Consider the following 6,812-nt stretch of genomic DNA (forward strand, 5'->3'; position numbering starts at 1 on the left):
TAGAAAAAACATGCTTTCCCCTCCTTCATTGAAATAGCCCTTCCCTTTAAAAAACAAACAACAAAGAAATAAGTCCCCATACATAAAATGGATTTATGGACCTTCTAGTCTGTGTTACTTATACATTTGTCTACCTATAGGCCAGTAACATTTATTAATTCATTAACTGACCCACTAAGTACTTGAGGGCCTACTTTGTTGCAGGAACTCATCTGGCACCAAAGAGTCAGTGGCAAACCAAAGGCACCAATAACTCATGCCTCATGGAAGACAATACACAAGTAAATATATAGTATGTCAAATGGTAAGTGCTATGGGAAAAAACAAGCAAGATCAGGAGAGGGAATAAAGAGGTAACAGAGTTTGCAGTTTAAACAGGATGGTATTCAAAAAAGGTATAACTAAGGGATGTCTAGCTGATTCACTCAGTAGAACATCCAACTATTGACCTCAGGGTCATGGATTCAAGCCCCATGTTGGTGCAGAGATTACTTTAAAAATAAATAAATAGATAAACTTCTTTAAAAAAAATAAAGGCATGACTATCTATGAAGGCAGCATGTCAGCAGAAACCTGGATGAATAAACCGCAGAGAAATCTAGGAGGAAGAGTATTCCAGGAAGAGCGGAACATAAAATACAAAAATTCCAAGGTGAAAGCCAGCTTGTCATACTTGAGAAACTGCAAAAATGCCAAAGAAGCTGTAACAGCATGAGTAAGAAGGGACACAGCAGATGAGGTGGTAGAGAAGTGGGCTATATTAGTCTGCTATGGTTGCCATTAGCAAAATATCACTGGATGGGTGGCCTAAACAACAGGGATTTATTCTCTCACAGTTTCAAGTCTAGAAACTGATTGGGGAGTCTAGAAGTCTAGATTGGGGTATAGATATGTTTGGTTTCTCCTCAGGCTTCTCTCCTTGGTTTGCAATTGGCCACCTTCTTTCTGTGTCCACACATGGGCTTTTCCCTATGCACACGCATCCCTATTGTCTCTAAACTCTTCTTATAAGGACACCTGTCATATTGGATTAGGGCTCACCCACATGACTCCACTTAACTGTAATCACCCTTTAAGGTCCTACCTCCAAATATAGTCCTACTCTGAGGCATACTGGCGGTGAAGACTTCAACATATGAATTTGGGAGGAACAATTCAGTCCGTAACAAAGACCATTTTATTTTTTATTTTTTAAATATTTTATTTATTTATTTATTCATGAGAGACACACAGAGAGGCAGAGACATGGGCAGAGGGAGAAGCAGGCTCCATGCAGGGAGCATGACATGGGACTCATTCCAGGTCTCCAGGATCACACCCTGGGCTGAAGGCAGTGCTAAACCGCTGAGCCACCAGGGCTGCCCACAAAGACCACTTTAAAGCCTTTTTTTTTTTTTTTTTTTTTTTTTATGATAGTCACAGAGAGAGAGAGAGAGAGAGGCAGAGACATAGGCAGAGGGAGAAGCAGGCTCCATGCACCGAGAGCCCGACGTGGGATTCAATCCCGGATCTCCAGGATCGCGCCCTGGGCCAAAGGCAGGCGCCAAACCGCTGCGCCACCCAGGGATCCCCACTTTAAAGCCTTTTGGGTTGTGTTGTGAATGAGATGGGAATATTTTGAACAAAGGAGTGACATAAATTGACATTCTAAATATTGGAGGATAGAGTAGTCAACAAAAGTCAAGAATCTGCTTTCACAGAGTTTACACTTTAGTGGAAAAAACAATACACAAAAGAATATAAATGTGGTAAAATAAATTAAGGGAAATAAAGTGAGTAAGGGAAAAATGATGAAGCAGGGGCTGGGTAATGCCTTACAGAAGATAGTCAGGGAAGTCTTCTCTGGTAAGATGACAGTAGAGCATAGATATAAAGGAAGAGAGAGGGAATATCACATTGATATCTGGAAGAAAAGCTTTCCAACAGAGGACACCAAGCAAGTACAAAGGCCTTGGGACTGGAGCACATTGGGTATGTTTAAGAAATAATTAGGCAGCCAGCACAGTTGAGGTGAAATGATATAGAGGAAGGACAGATAAGGATAGAGAAGTACAAGGGATCAGATCATGCAAATCTTTATAAGCCACTTGTGGCTCTACAGAACATTAGATACATACTGGATTAGGAATCACAAGAATTTCCTTTCTAGCTCCTGTTCTGATAATGACCTCACTGGATTTCAGTTCTCATATTGTAAAAAGAGGGAGGAGGAGTGCCGGGGTGGCTCGGATGGTTAAGCATCTGCCTTCAGCTCAGGTCGTGATCGCTGGGTCCTGGGATTGATCCCCACATCAAGCCCCACATTGGGGCTCAGAAGGGAGTCTGCTTCTTCCTCTTCCTCTGCCTTTCTACCTCCCTCCTCATTCTCTCTCTCTCTCTCTCTCTCTCTCTCTCTCTGAAATGAACAAATAAAATCTTTCATAAAATGAGGGTGGGGGACGAGGAAGGGACTAGATTATCTTGCCCATAAAATGTGAGTCTGGAAATCTCCTATAAACTGAAAGATGCTCATGAATATTTATGGCATTCCCAAGAAAAAAAAATTTTTTTTCAAGATTTTTATTTATTTATTTGAGAGAGAGCAAGAGAAAGCATGAGGGGGGTGGGAGGGGCAGAGAGAGAAGTAGACTCCCCACTGAGTAGAGAACTGATGTGGGGCTCAATCCCAGGATCCTGAGATCATGACCTGAGCTGAGACAGACCCTTAACCATCTGAGGCTGATTCAGGTGTCCCAACCCCACTTTTTTTATTTTAGAATCTACCATATCCACACTACTCCACATTTTTATATTTTTTAGCCACCTTGGACCACTTGCAGAAATTCACATTCCCACCTAAAAATGTCAATATTCTTGATGGAAATAAAAGTCATCTTACTCTGCCTACTCTTCTGACCATCACTCTTGTCCACAATCCTCCTCCCCATTTTTTTTTTTTTACTCCATCTCAATGCTTTAATTCCTCCCCATTTTTTAACAACTCTGTTTTCTGATTGGCCAGACAAGTACTGAGAAGCTCTGTTCACAGCTCAGCTCCTGCCTGCTCAGCACAGTTCAATGCCTGAAAGGATTAGAAAAAAGAAGACTCATCACAAACCTTTTCCTGTGATTTGTGAATATACATGGGGCTTTGTCCCAATGACACAAGGAATCTCATTACCATTTCATCTCAAGTGCAAGTGTTGTAGAAAATAGGAGCTGGGAGTAATAATTGCCCTTCATATGTCTTTAGAATCCAAATGTGATGATTGGGATAGATACAGGGCCATCATGAAAGTTTGAGAAATCCCATAGTCATATTATGACCCGCTAATAAACATGAACATCAACAAAACTTGATTCTTATTGATCCTTGAATTTTGCCTCATTGGTGCCAGACTATAAGCTGTACCCATGTATCATATAGAGAGGAGTTCAGAAAAACTCAAAAGAATAAGCAGTTATTTTTCTGTTTTTATCAAAGCTAGTGCAATGGTAACTAGAAATCAGTTTGTCTCTTCTTGTTAAGGTGGTTTCTAAATATGTCCATAGATTCTTTGATGTAATTCACTTCACAAGGTAGAGCCTAATTCCACACTTACTGAATGCAGGTGGGACTTAGCATATTGTTTCTAATGAATAGAATGTGGTGGAAGGGATGCTGTGTGATTTCTAAGGTTAAGTGATAACAAGGATAGCTTCTACCTGACTTTCTCTTCTTTTATTGGATTACTTACACTAGTAAAAGGTTCATGAGAACATCCAGCCTGTTAATAACCCCAAAAGGGAAAGAATTTTAAATACTAACCAAAGCAGACAGCATAACAGAGAGATCAGGAAAAGAGACTGTCAAAGAGAGTCCTGCTAAAACACTGCCATCCGGAATCCCTGGGTGGCGCAGCGGTTTAGCGCCTGCCTTTGGCCCAGGGCGCGATCCTGGAGACCCGGGATCGAATCCCATATTGGGCTCCTGGTGCATGGAGCCTGCTTCTCCCTCTGCCTATGTCTCTGCCTCTCTCTCTCTCTGTGACTATCAAAAATAAATAAAAATTTTAAAAAAATAAAAATAAAAATAAAACACTGCCATCCCAGAGTAATTTGTGTGCATCCAAGACTGCAGTCTTTAAGGAGCAAGAACAGAGGCTGCACAATGAAGGGGCAATACACTTCACTAAAATAATTCAGGTAAATTACTAAATAAATAAATAAGCAAACAACAACAAAAACAAGTCCCAGAAGAAAGGGATAATCAAGATCTAGATTTGCGGGATCCCTGGGTGGCGCAGCGGTTTGGCGCCTGCCTTTGGCCCAGGGCGCGATCCTGGCTCCTGATGCATGGAGCCTGCTTCTCCCTCTGCCTGTGTCTCTGCCTCTCTCTCTCTCTCTCTCTCTCTGTGTGACTATCATAAATAAATAAAAGTTTAAAAAAAAGATCTAGATTTGCTACAATATACAACCTAAAATGTCCAGTTTTCAACAACAAAAAAAATACAAGACAAAGAAATAAGAATGCGTGACTCATACACAAGAAAAAAAAGATAGACAACAGAAACTGCCTGTGAGAAGGTCCAGATATTGGATTTAACATAATAATATGTTTTATAATAATTATTAGAAATATATTGGGAGAACTAAAAGGAACTATGCTAAAAGATATAAGTAAATGTATGACATGTTGCAACAAATAGAGAATGTCAATAAAAATAGAGGAATAATTTTTTCAAAGAACCACATGGACATTATGGAAGTAAAAAGTACAATAACTGAAATGACAAGTTCATTAGAAGGATTCAACAGTTGATTTGAACTGGCAGAAAAAAGAATCAGCTAAAACAGGGACTAATATGGGTCTTTCATAAAAACAAAGGGCTGTAATGCAATCTTAAGAAAGTGGGGGATACGCTTCACTTTATATCATTTTGGCTTAATAAATATTTCATAGGACTGTTCTACTTTCAGATAATGGGAGGAAACTTGTACATTCCCATGACTCCAACACTATATGTTTTGAAGTCACAGTAAAATCAAAGAATTACATTCATAATTAATATGAATGACAACATTTCAAGAAGTAATTTCTGTTACATGGAAAACAAAATTAAGAAAGCAACCATCAAACAAAAGCATCAGACAAGGCAAGTCCAAGGATAGCATATGAGAACAGCTGATGATCCTGTGAGGGATTTCTGGCCTAACCAATGAGAAGTCTGCCAAAGACTAGTTCAATACCAGCACCAGAAACTACCATTCCTGTTGTTGAAGCACCTGCACCAATAAGATTGGTAGCAGTATAAATGTCTCTGCTGATTGCACTGGTCTGAAATTCCCACTGGATTAGCTAAATCACACCATTCTGTGTCCCATTAATTACTATAGAGCCCTCTTCTATCAAGATGACACTGATGTGGCAATGGGTCTGGATGCAATTCTGGATCCAGTTTGCATCAGAGCAGGGATGCAGGAACCCTTGGCACAGATAAACATCTTATACTCTTTGGGTGCAGCACAGCAAGGAGACTTGGGCAACAAGCAACATAAGGTCCTCTCCCACTTCCTCTCTTCTGGGAAGGTAGTGGGCTGTGACTACAACAGAGATCAAAGGGGTGGGTTCTCTTTCATTTTTGAAGGATAGTTCTACCAGACATATAATTCTTGGTTGATGCTTTTTTTTTTTTCCTGTAGCACTTTAAATATGTCATTCCATTGTCTTCTGGCTAACATGATTTCCAGAGAGAAATTGGTTGTCACTGTTACTGGGGCTCTCTTGTAAAAGATAAGTCCCTTCTTCCTTGCTATAATAATTTGACTATATTGTGGCTGCATGTGGATCTCTTTGAATTTATCCTGCTTGGATAAGCTTAACTTTGAGTTCACTGAACTTTGTGGATGTGTAGTTTCATGTATTTCACCAAATTGGAAAGTCTTTGTATATTATTTCCTTGGAAAGTCTTTCTTCCCTGTATTCTCTCTCCTCTCCCTCTGGGACTCCCATTATACATATGTTGGTATGTGTGATGATGTCCCACATATCTTTTAGGCTTTGTTCATTTTTCTTCATTCTTTTTTCTTTGTGCTCCTCAGACTGGATAATCTCCATTAACTATTTTCTCTTTTAAATATTTAATTTATTTATTTGAGAAACAGAGAGCACAAGAAGGGGGAGCAGCAGAGGGAGAAGGAGAAACAGGCTCCTTCCTGAGCAAGGAGTCCAAAGTGAGGCTCAACCCCAGGACCCTGGGTTCATGACGTGAGCCAAAGGCAGACACTTAACTGACTGAGCCACTCAGGTGCCCCTCAATTAACTATGTTCAAGTGTGTTGATTCTTTCTTCTCCTTGCTCAAATCTGCTATTACACACCTTGTTTTAGTTTCTTCCTAATCACCCCACTAGTGAGAGTGGGACTCTCACTCTAGGATTATTGGCATGGGTGAACACACAACACCCAGCACAAATGATAGGAGATTGCTAGCATTTTGTTGTCACATATACTTATAATCTGGGGGAAGAGGACATCACACATCACAGAGGGCCTTGTGAGAGTCATACTCATAAACAGAGTGAACAATGACATATGGGAAGTAGGCTTTGTAATTTCAGTAGGGTGGGTGGATACCTGGCTCCTGCAGTAAGTTGTGATTATCTTGTCTGAATACTTTCAGGGACTTGCAGGGAATGGAAACCTGTTACTTAGGAATAATCAGGAACTGCACTTGGTCTCCATGATAAGAAAGTTTGTTTAGGGGCACCTGGGTTGTTTAGCAGGTTGGGCATCCAGGTCACAGTCCAAGAGTCCTGGGATCAAGCCCCACATTGGGCTCCCTGCTCAGTGGTG

At 40.5% G+C, this 6,812-nt stretch overlaps 1 pseudogene; it reads right to left on the reverse strand.

The window, feature by feature from the left end:
- Positions 1-5,060: 5,060 nt before the first annotated feature.
- On the reverse strand, positions 5,061-5,463 carry LOC100686379 (annotated as a pseudogene).
- Between the last annotated feature and the right edge of the window lie 1,349 nt (positions 5,464-6,812).

The sequence above is a fragment of the Canis lupus genome, chromosome 17 (assembly GCF_011100685.1).
Source record: "Canis lupus familiaris isolate Mischka breed German Shepherd chromosome 17, alternate assembly UU_Cfam_GSD_1.0, whole genome shotgun sequence".
Classification (NCBI taxonomy): Eukaryota; Metazoa; Chordata; class Mammalia; order Carnivora; family Canidae; genus Canis; species Canis lupus.